Genomic DNA, 12,200 nt, shown 5'->3' with positions numbered 1-12,200 from the left:
CAATGGAGGAGCTAGAGAAAGTACCCAAGGAGTTGTACGGGGCTGCAACTCTGTAGGTGCAACAACAATGTGAACTAACCAATACCCCCTGAGCTCGAGTCTCTAGCTGCATATGTAGCAGAAGATGGCCTAATCGGCCATCATTGGGATTAGAGGCCCTTTGGTCTTGTAAACTTGATATGACCCAGCACAGGGGAAGGCCAGGGCCAAGTAGTGGGAGTGGGTGGGTAGGGGAGTAGGGGCGGTGGGGTTGTGTATAGGGAACTTTCGGGATAGCATTTGAAATGTAAATAAAGAAAATAAGAAAGAAAGAAAGAAAGAAAGAAAGAAAGAAAGAAAGAAAGAAAGAAAGAAAGAAAGAAAGAGAAAGAAAGAAAGAAAGAAAGAAAGAAAGAAATATATACTTGATATGTCTTATCTTGATAAACACACTGTCAGCCAAACCTATTTTGTGCCGAAGAGAGAAAAGCAAATAAATTATCTTCCTTTGGCAAGAAATAAAATTGTAATAAAACAAGTAGTAGTCTAATTTGTACTTGACTTTGGGTCAAAGATTTCACATACAAAACAGAAAGAAGTCTTAACAAAGTAGTTATGATTCTCTGTCCTTAAACAATTTGTTTTCAAATCCCAAGTCTGCATTAAGACGTCACATGCCCAGGGGAAGTGGGTTACCTTACTAAAGGACAATAATCATACATGTAATCATACATGTAAAATGAAGACAGCATGACCTACCTTTCAGATTTTGAAAGTAGATGAAATAATTTGCATAATGAATTTACCATTTAGTTCTCAATCATTGTCATCTGTTATTATCAGAATTGCAATTCCTCCACATGCAAAGGAAGTGAAGTATAATGACGGTAACTGTTGAATTAAAATTACCACTTACTTGATGTGTTTTGTATGAACCACCTCCAGTCCTCTAACTCCGGGTGAGTGGCTATGCACCTCTATGGGAGAGAACCTCTGCACAGATATACACAATTTTTAATCTAATGAGCAAAATAAATTTCTATAGATTTTCGTGATACTGAGCTTTGTAATAGTGTTTTAGTTAACAAAAATTAATCTTGGCAATGGGATACAGGAGATGAGAAGGTGGGACAATCACACCTCAACTATGTGTCATTACTGTTGGAATCTGTTGGTGAAAGGGACATGCATGTGCCGTGCGAAAGACTCGTGAAAGCTGAAGGGCTTTGGCTCCATAGGTGCTGTTCCTGAGCACTTAACAGAAGCAGAAGCCATGTTAAAGGTCGCAAGAGGCTGGAAGCCTTGACAGACAGTTTGCTAAACCTGCTGTTGGGCAGAACATATGAATGTATTTTAAAAAATAAATACACGTAATGATCTTCTGAATGGAATAACACAGCGTAGGGCTTTTCATGCAGAATATTGAAAGTGCTACCCGGATTTCTGCTGCTCCCAATGGCGAAATTCAAGAGAAGATAAAAACAGTCTAGGAAATTAATTGTTATTTATAAAGAAGCCAAGAGATGCTAGGTTAGAAAATAAGGCTTATTTCTTTTTGCCTATGAAAATCTTATTAGTATATAATTATGTCATTCCCCCCTTCCATTTCTTTCCCCCAGAATCTCCCATGTCTTGACTTCCTTGTTCCTTCTCAGGTCAATGTGGTTTTTTGGTTATTCTCTCTCTCTCTCTCTCTCTCTCTCTCTCTCTCTCTCTCTCTCTCTCTCTCTTTTGCGCGTGCGCGCACGCACACACACACACACACACACACACACGCATGCATTTACATATAAATACATAAACAAAACCAGTTGAGTCTGTTTACATGTATTTATATGATATCAGGGCTGACCACTTGGTATTGGTTGGTCAATTAATTAGTGATCTCATTCCTGGGCATATTATTATTTTTTCTCTCTCAGCTGTCGTTAGCTGCCAGTAGTTCCTTGTCTGGAGTTGAGATCCTGTGAGACTTCCCACTTCAGTGTTAACATGTTGTTGTTGTTGTTGTTGTCCTGAACAGGTCAACAGGTCTTGTTTAGGCAGCCATGTTGTTGATATTTCATGGGTGTGACTTCACTGACATTTCCAGGAGACACATTCTCATAGTAAACATCCTGTTCTTCTGCTCTTGATATCTTTCTGTTTCTTCTTCGACAGTATTTCCTTAGGTGCAGGAGCTAGATTGTAAATGGTCAGTTGGGGCTGCATACCACGAGATCACTAGTTTTCTGCAGTTTGATTGGTTATGGTTGTCTAGGCAACAGTCTCTAGCTGTTGAAAGAAGTTTCTTTGCTGAGGAATGAGAACTCTGCTAATCTTCTCTAGAGTTTGTTGTGTTTTCTGTTGACTGTGGTGAGATAAAATTTCAAATTGTTTTGGCTTAATCTCTCTAATTTCTGAGAGTGATGAACACTTTGAGATATTTGGACTTTTTTGCCATTTTTTATTTCATCTTTTGAGAAATCTCTGTTTATATCAAAAATAACCTTTTGTTTGGATAACTTGGGGTTTGTTGTGTTTTATGAATTCTTTACACAACACGGTTATGAATCTTATATCAGATATTTGGCTAGCAAATATTCCCTCCCTCTCCTGGGCTTTCCCTTTTTTCAACTGGTTATTTCCTTAGTTGTGCAGGAGCTTTTGTTTATAAGAAATACTTAAATCTTTAACAAAAAGATTCGGTCAAGATTATAGTTCTTATGGAAATGTTCCAAAGGAAGTGTGTCTGAAATCTTCATGCTTTTAATTTTCTGGCTTAAGTCACAAGAGCCTGAACTTTGAGACTAAGGTGCACCTCACAACAGAATGTGATAATCTGTCCTTTTCAGGGTATTGTGAATGCATGTGACCAGTGAGAGGAATTCTCTCATCATGGCAAAATGTATTTTGCAAATGTGAGTATAAACGTTATCATCATTTCTGCCCCTCATGCCACTTACTAGTCTTCATGAAAGGATCAGTCAGTGATTTCGCTCACTCACCCTCAGTAAATTAATCTGAGAGGCCAGACCAATACCATCTTATGGTCAGGCTCCATATTACTTTGAACTGGAGTTAACTACCAAGCCTGTACCTAGCACTAGTCTCCTGGTCACCCTTAACAGCCACCAATCAGAAGGAAAGCAGAAGTTACGATCGTACCTAAAGATATTTGCTTATGAAAGTTTATGGATTGGCTCCTAGCACCAGCCAATCAAAGGGCAGAAAATTCCATAATAGTCCCCCAATCAGATGTGTGTCAAGCTGAAAACTCCCTTGCTTGTTTGCTTATCTCTATAAATGTTTGCTTGAAAGTGGGCTAGGCGTTCACCCTCCTATCCTGCTGGGTCAGTAAGGAAAGTGTGGCCCAAGCTTGAGTTTGAATAAAGACCCTAGTGCGATTGTGTGGGAATTGGCTCCTTGGTGGTCTTTGGGGGGCTCATGAAATAGGCACAAGAAATTAATAGTCCATAGAAATCACTAATGCTAACTGGGAATGTTTCAAGTGCCATCCTCTTCCTCATTTTTTTCTCATATAGAGCTCTCATAAAATTCAGACAGGATCACAGCCAAACATTAGGCAGGGCATAGAGAACTACATAGAAGAGAGAGAAGGAAGGATTGTAGGAACCAGAGGAGTCTAGGACCCCACGAGAAGACAGTCCACAGAACCAACAAAGAGGGACTCACCGACACTGCAGTGACAATCACAGAGACTGTATGGACCTGAGCTAGGCCCTCTGCATATATGTAGTGGCTATGTATCTTGGTATTTTTGTGTTACTTTTAACAGTGGGAGGGGTGTCTTTGAATCTTTTGCTTGCTCTGGTGCCCTTTACCTTTTACTGGATTGCCTCATTCAGCCTGGATATGAAGATTTGAACCTAGTATTTTGTAATTTGTAATGCCAAGTTCAGTTGATATCCCTGAGAGGTTCGTTTCAAAAGGCAACAGTGGAGGAGTGTTTCTGGGGAAGAGTGAAGATGGAGCTTGGGGGTAGCTTAGAGGAGAGGGGAGACAGGAGGTTCCTGCACTCAGGATGTACTGTATGAGAAAAGAATAAATGACAATAAAATTCAGACAGGACTATTATGAAGAATCCTATGAAGGCTAGGGAGAGTTACACATGCAAAAGACACAAGATCTCAGGCCTTGATCTTGACTGGGTCCCTGTAGACTGCTGATACTTTAAAAGCCAAGGAAGTGAGATTTTGAAAAAGAACCCAACACCACTTCAAGCCACTTGAACGGAATTGCTGCACAAAGAACACACCTCCTTTTCACAAAGACTGAGCAAAGTACAGATTTGTAAGGAAGCATGTAACTGCTCTTTTCTCAGGTCACTGTGTGTTGGGATCGTCAAAGTTATTGATTACAGATACAGGTTTTCAATGCATCATGGGTAAATTTTTGTCAAAATGAAAGTTCTGTTTTGCATTTTATTCTTTCATTTATTTCTCAAATATATCATTTCTCAAATGCTTCCTTGCCCTACCTTTCTATATCAAATGACAAAACTAAACTATCACTTTTTTGAATTGCAAAATAATAATAATTTATTTATTTAGTAATATTTTCAAAATCTTTAGTAACACCTATCATTTTCCCAAATAGGAAATTAATAAATGTCAGTGTCATTTACAGGCTCTAATATTTGTAATTCTTCATAAGGTACGAAAATAGTGTGATTTGCAAAGCTATAAATTTGGCATGTTCCCCTCCTGTCAATCCATTAATGCCACCTACCTCAGACATTTTCTACCAAATGGCTCATATTAAAATAACTCCTGAGAGCTATTTTTACACTATATTAAAATCATATATATGGAATATATCATAAAAATTTCTTTATTTCTATTTAGGAGAGCTTTGATGTTAAACCTTAGGAAACTCCAAGTTTGACTGACTTCTTTTGGTACTAAATCATTGAAAAAAATAAATCATACATTTTGTTATTATTTACATAGTCTAATTTTTGAGAGTTTCATTCATTTGGTGCCTCATTAATAAAACAAAGACTGTACAAGTTGTTACTAATGTATATTTGTAGACAACTATCATTTTCTCATATAAAACTATCGGTTGGACAATTTGCATAATTTTTAATATTTTTATTTATACAAATTGAATTATATAATGTATTTCAAATCATATTTGTTAAAATGGCTAATTTTCTTTGTAAGGGCCTTATACATGCTAGGTAAGTGTTCTACCTTAACATGTTCCCAGCTTGGTAAGTGGTTTATATGCAAAATACATTACTACTTCCTACCATTAATAGTAACTATGCACAACCAAACTTTACTTTGAGATAGGCAAAGTACTTTTCATTTGCTGGAATTACTGCAACAAACTATCAAAGACAGGATGCTTTAAACAGTACAAATATACTTCCTCCTGGTTCTGGGGGCTAAGCATGTAAGATCAATATGTTGGCTTCCAGAGAAACCTATTTTCCCTCTGTTCGTGTGCCCATTACTATGTATGCATATATGAGTTCTAATTTCTATTTCTCATAAGGATATCCACTACATTGTAATAGGGTCTACTCTAAAGAACTCTTAGCTAATTTGCATTTTTTAAAATATTATATCTCCAAAATAAGATTGCCTCCAAAGTACTGGGAATTGGTAATTTTCAACTATAAACTATAAACTGGGAAAGGAAGACACAACTAAATCCATAATAGACTTGATTAAGTATTTCTCCAAGGAAAATGTACAAAGGGTAACAGCACACAAAGAAGATATTCAACAGACAAAAATCATTATGAAGTATAAGTCAAAACCACAAGCCAGATACAATAGGTGTTTAATAGGTACAGTTTCCATTATTTCAAGATAAGTTATCTAGAAAGTGAACTGAGGAAGAAAGGAGAGTAATGAAACAGAGGAGAGAAGTTGGGATGAGCATGACTACAATACACGATGTCGTTGATAGCAGTTCTTTGTATGAAACCAAGCATGTGTGCAATGAACATATATCAAGAAAGACGGATGTGGAATGGGTAAATATTATGGTTATTCAACAATGTGAGTGAACTCAATGCCTGAACTGTACATATACAATTGTGAAAATGGTAAATTTTGTAGATTTGTTTGTTACTGTGATTTTAAAAGATATTTAACAAGCTCCTCAGTAAATATAATTATATTATCGCTTTCCAGGTGAGATAAGAGGCACAGAATGATGAAACTGAGACAATTAACAAGTAGCAAAAGCAGGCCTGGAGGCCTGGTTTATCTCAACTCACACCAAGGATTCCCATATAGAACTAGAGTGTGCTGACCACAACTCTCAGTGTGCTTCAACCATTAGCTGGAGAAAGTGTTGAAGATAATTATGAAAGTCTCTGAAATACATAAGTCTTCCCAGAGGAAGTTTAATTTATTAATGTTGTGTGAGTCATATTACTGAGGTCCATTGTAATGATTTTTCTCCTTCTGGGGTGATAGTTGTATTGTTATAATGCTAGCATCACTTGTTTCCACGTGATAAAGCAAGCAGGACAAAATGTCTTTTGTCAAGTAAGAGGAAAACCTATCCTACCATGTACTCACTCGGCTTTGAAAACTAGGAGTTTTTGTCAATTAGTATGTTAGAAATAGTTATTAAACTACTTATTAATCTGAATTGCAAACTAGCAGATCCCTCACTTTGTTTTGAAGAAGAAATTAGGGCTGAGAGTTATGCAATATTTCTGGAATGCCAAGATTTGTGCTTCATTTTCCCTTAATAAGCCTGACAGCAAGGTGAGACTCTCAAGAGAAATATTTTTTCAGCCAATTTCTTCTTGACTTCATAGTTTATAAAGCAAAGCAGCATCTAAGATACAAAGAAAATACAAATTAATAAAACACAAAACGAGAGCCACATGTCATTTGTGGTGAAGATTTATGCACATAAACTGCCTACTACTTTTTTTCAAACAGACCCTATAGACTTCCCGTTGCCATGGTAACTACACATTTTTATTGGATGCAAAGGAGTAAATGGATGAGCACTGCACAGGTAAATCATCACCACCAGCGTTGTTGGCTTCTGAGTGGTGGAAACAGCACGCATTGTCACTCCCCAAAATAAAACAATCATAATCATCACTTAAAAACTAAACAATTTCCCCTTAAAACTTTCTTTTGGTGCTACTTAACTGATTACTCACAAAGAGAATGGTTCTAATGGATTATTGACAATTTGTTATTGAAACAGATAAGGCAACTAGACTGCAAAAGGGAAGTACAAAACACAACAACCCAAACTGACACTCAAACTGCCCTTCCATCTACTTATGGAGAAAGATGGTCAGGGTGAGGTCTGAAGTCACTTTTGGAAGTACAAGCATGTTTCACATAATCACAGATTATTTTTGGAAGAGAAGCTCTCAATTGTTTCTGTCTGAAAGAATTGCAGGGATTGAAATGTAGTGGAGCCTGAGGAAATGAAGGTCCAGCTACAGGCCCAAAGTGGAAGGTCAAGGGGAGGTCCCAAGGCCTGACACTATTACTGAGGCTATGAAGAACTCACAAAAAGGCATCTATCATGACTGCCCTCCAAAAGACCCAACAAGCAGCTGAAAGAGTCACATGTAGATATTTGTACCCAACCAATGGACAGAAAGAGCTGACTCCTGTTGTTGAATTTGAGAAGGCTGAAAGAAGCTGAGAAGGGTGAACCTGTAGGAGGACCAGCAGTCTTAATTAATCTGGACCCCCCAAAATCCTTCAAACACTGGTTCACCAAACAGACAGCATACAACAGCTGATATGAGGCCCCCAACACATATACAGTAGAGGACTTCCGGGTCTGTGTTCATTCAGAGATGATGCACCTAACCCTCAAGAGACCGGAGGCCCCAGGGAGTTTAGAGGTCAGGTGGGGTGGGGAGTGTGGCCATCCACATAGAGATGGGGTGGGGGAAGGAGGTATGGGATATAGAGCAGTCGGAGGGTGGATGGGGAGGGGCAAAGAATGGAATATGGAGTGTAAAAAAATGAATTACAAATAAAATTTTAAAAGATTATAAATAAATTAAATGTTGGTAAAGACAGAGAAAAGCAGACTGTAATTTTTAATTCCTTGAAAGTTAACCTAATGTTCATATAGGGATTCATGTAATCCATGTGTTTATATAGATTTAGATACAGTTCTCAATTCTTTTTTGTTGATGGTGGTGGTGGTGCTTTGGGTTTTTTGTTTTGTTTTTGTTTAGTTTTGGGGTTTTTTATTTTGTTTTGGTTTTGAAACAGGCATTCATCTGTGTAATAGCTCAGATGTCCTAGAACTACTTTGCAGATCATGCTGGGCTCAAACTCGCAGAGCTCCACCTGCCTTTGCCTCCCAACATGCTCAGTGAGTTCTTATTTTTTATTTATGCCTAATCTGAAAGCTTTGGGAAAGCACAGAAATATTAAGACAATAATCCACTCTTCTACCTTAGAAAATGGAAATAATACATGATAAAATACTCAAAAGAGTCACGATTTGATAATGAAATCTTACAATGCCTTAGTCAGGGTTTTTATACCTGCACAAAACTACCAGCCCAGGAATGACACCACCCATAATGGGCCCTCCCTCCCTTGATCACTAATTGAGAAAAATGCCTTATAGCTGGATCTCATGGAGGCATTTCCTCAGCTGAGGCTCCTTTCTCTGGGATAACTCCAGCTTGTGTCAAGCTGACACACAAAACCAGCCAGTACAATATGTGTTCTTACTGCAGTATAGTTGTTAGGGACAGTTACATTTTATTTATTTTGATCACAAAATAAAGACTAAGGAATATCTTAATTGCTTCCTTTTCAGAGAGATGTGTTAGCATGAAAAAATTATAAAGTCCTGTGGAAATAAAAGAAAAACACACTAGAGTGCATCCATCTATAGGCAAGATCTGAAATATTATTAAGAGAAAACTCTGATTATAGTTAATTTTACCACATATAGAGTACAAATCAGATATTGTGTTAAATGCTTACAAATATCACAGTGCAGCAGTTAATAGAATAACACACGTGCACACACACACACACACACACACACACACAAACACATTCATATAATGTATATAGAGGTAATGTATACAATGGGTTTTGACCAAATTGAGCCTCCAACCTCCTCTTTTCTGCCTACTCATGCATCTCCCCATTTTCCTCAAAATATTATGTAATCTTCTTCTTTCTAACACATTTTTCTTTGCATGAATTAACTAAACCATACACCTAAGATGTAAATGCAAGGGGAACTGAAGTGAAGGTAAAGGTAAAGGAGAGAAAGAATTTGACCAGAACACATTATAGGCATATAAAAAACTCAATCAGTACATTTTAAACAAAGAAAATAATGAATCTCTGAAAAGTTACCCAGAAGGCAGCTCTAACACCAGAGATACTTGATAAATGGATCTTACCATGCTGAAGATAAATGGATCTTACTAGCACTTATTGTGGGTTTTTTTATGAAAAAAAAAAAATAGAGAGTAAGTCTCTAAACAGCTAGAGATTGCATGTTCTAGTCAGATTTCTCTGTCCACAAGAGCTTCAGTTTCTTATTTCTAAATCGCAGATAACAGACTCTTAGAAGATATAGTATTCACCGAAAATGACCTCCATTTCAACCTTAAAAAATATTTATCTTTTTGCACAATTGGTATGGTAGCTAGTTCATATAGCTATCCTTTATTATCTACAAACAAAGTTGCAATGACAAAGTGTGAAGACACTTTCTTGTGTCTTCAGATCTCTTCATTCTTCCAGGTTAATTGTAAGCTATTTTCAGAATTCCTAGCTCAGGTAGAAAAGCAACATCTTTGTCCATGATGCTCTTTCAGTTAATCTTAGGTCTTCTCCATTGACATAGTTATATGAAGGCAAATTTTAGCCTTCATCAAATTCTTAACATACAGAAAATTTACTACCGAGATGAAATCATTGCATAATACATGTAAATTAACTTCACTTTACACAGGTCCTGAATATAAAGTGATGAGTAAAATTGATGTCTTCTGTCAAGGACAGACCTATTTCTTTCAACTCCTTGCTTAGATCGAGCAAGTAATAATTTTCTGTATCACGAGAGCTTTGAGGAGTACAAGGCAATCATTCAATCCTCAAAATAGCACAGAGTATGTCAGAACTATTCACCTCGAAGTGTTTTCATTGCCTGTGAAATGTACCTCATCCTGATTAAGCTGAATTCCAAAACCTTCCCCCTTGGAGTACGTGCTGAATTCTAAAGCTGTACTCTTCTTTGCACCAAAGATATTCTGATCAGTTTCAATTATAAAAAATAAGCACTCTTAGAAACTTTGTGGAAGGAAGATATGGTATTGGCTTTTAATGCAGAGATTGATGTGTTCTATGTTAAACAACTTTAATGGTTAATATTTGTTAACTGATTTAATTTTTATTTATTTATTTTTCATAAGATAAGTCAGTATCTCTCCACTCACACATTGAATACCTGAAAAACTAAGCCTCTGTTTAGTTCTATATCCCAGTTTTTGATTGGGTTGTTTGTTTTTTAGTGATTACCTTCTTGAGGTCTTTATACATTTTAGATATAAGCCTTTTACCAGATGTGGGGTTAGTAAATATTTTTTCCCAATCTGTAGGTTGCCTCTTTGTCCTGTTGACTATGTCCTTTGTTGTACAGAAGCTTTTCAGTTTCATGAGGTCCTGTTTATTAATTTTTGGTCTTAGAGCCTGGGCCATTGGAGTTCTGTTTAGGAAATTTCTCCCCATGCAAATAAGTTCGAGATTCTTTCCCACTTTCTTTTCTATTTGATTCAGTGTATCTGGTTTTATGTTGCGGCCCTTTATTGAAGATGCTTACTTTTTTCCATTGCATATTTTTGGTATCTTTGTCAAAGATCAAGTGTTCATAGGTGTGTGGTTTTGTTTATGGGTCTTCAATTCTATTCATTGATCAACCTGTTTGTCTCGGTATCACTATTGCTTGAGGTCAGGGATGGTATTTCCCCCAGAAGTTCTTTTATTGTTAAGAATTATTTTCAATACTCTAGGTTTTTTGTTTTTCCAGATGAATTTGAGAATCGTTCTTTCCATATGTTTGAAAAATTATGTTGGAATTTTGATGGGGATTGCATTGTCCATCTCTAGTAGAAAGTCAGGACATTAAGTGGAGGGATGGGGTTGCCTTCCCATAATCAAAAACTCCAACCCAGAATTGTCCCTGTCTGAAAAAACTGCAGGGGCAAAAATGGAGAAGAGACTGAGGGAAAGGAGGTTAGGTGACAGGCTCAAATTGGAATCTAGCTCAAGGGAAGGCTCCAAGGCCTGACACTATTACTGGTGCTATGGTGTGCTTACAGACAGGAACCTAGTGGCTGCCCTCTGAGAGGCCTAACAAGCAACTGAAAGAGTCAGATGCAGATACTTACACCCAACCAGTGGACAGAAACCAGAGACCCTTGTGGTTGAATTAGGGAAAAGCTGGAAGAAGACCAGCAATCTAACCTGGACCCATGAGATCTCTCAGACACTGAGCCACCAAACAGGTAGCATACACCAGCTGATATGAGGTTCCCCCATGCATATACAACAGAGGACTGCCTGGTCTGGACTCAGTGAGAGAAGATGCACCTAACCCTCGAGAGACTTGAGGCCCCAGGGAGTGAGAAGGTCTGGTGGAGTGGGCATGAGGAGGTGAGGAGTGGGAGTGGAGAGATCCTCTTGGAGACAGGGGAGTAGGTATAGAATGAGGAACAGTCAGAGGGAGGACAGGGAGTGTGATAAAGACTGGACTGTAAAACAAAGGTTAAATAATAATAATAATAATAATTAAAAAGACTAAGTATCAAGTACTTCCTATCTGATCTATAACAGGACAATAGAAAAAAATCAGAACCAAACTCCCACTCAACACAGATGGACTAGAAACTCATCAAAGCTCACAGTGAACTACCCAACTTAAGATCCCAATATCACAAACAATATCAAAGAACAGTATGACATGTCCCTCTGAAGTATCATTCTATAGCGATGTTCCTCTATAAGAGCATTTCAAATGACTCTCAATACATAAAACTTAAAAGAATAATATAAAGTATGTGTTCAATAAATTAAAGGACTTTTAAAAAGGAAGTGAATAAACACCTAAAAAAAATTAAAGAGACTAAGAATAAACTCTTCTTTTTATAGTATAGAATAGAGTTTATTCATAGCATGAGGAGGGGAGTTGAGAGAAAGGCAGAGAGAGAGAGAGAGAGAGAAAGAAGA

Source organism: Mus pahari, chromosome 6 (genome assembly GCF_900095145.1).
Source record: "Mus pahari chromosome 6, PAHARI_EIJ_v1.1, whole genome shotgun sequence".
NCBI classification, from domain to species: Eukaryota; Metazoa; Chordata; class Mammalia; order Rodentia; family Muridae; genus Mus; species Mus pahari.
This window is presented reverse-complemented; position numbering follows the sequence as displayed.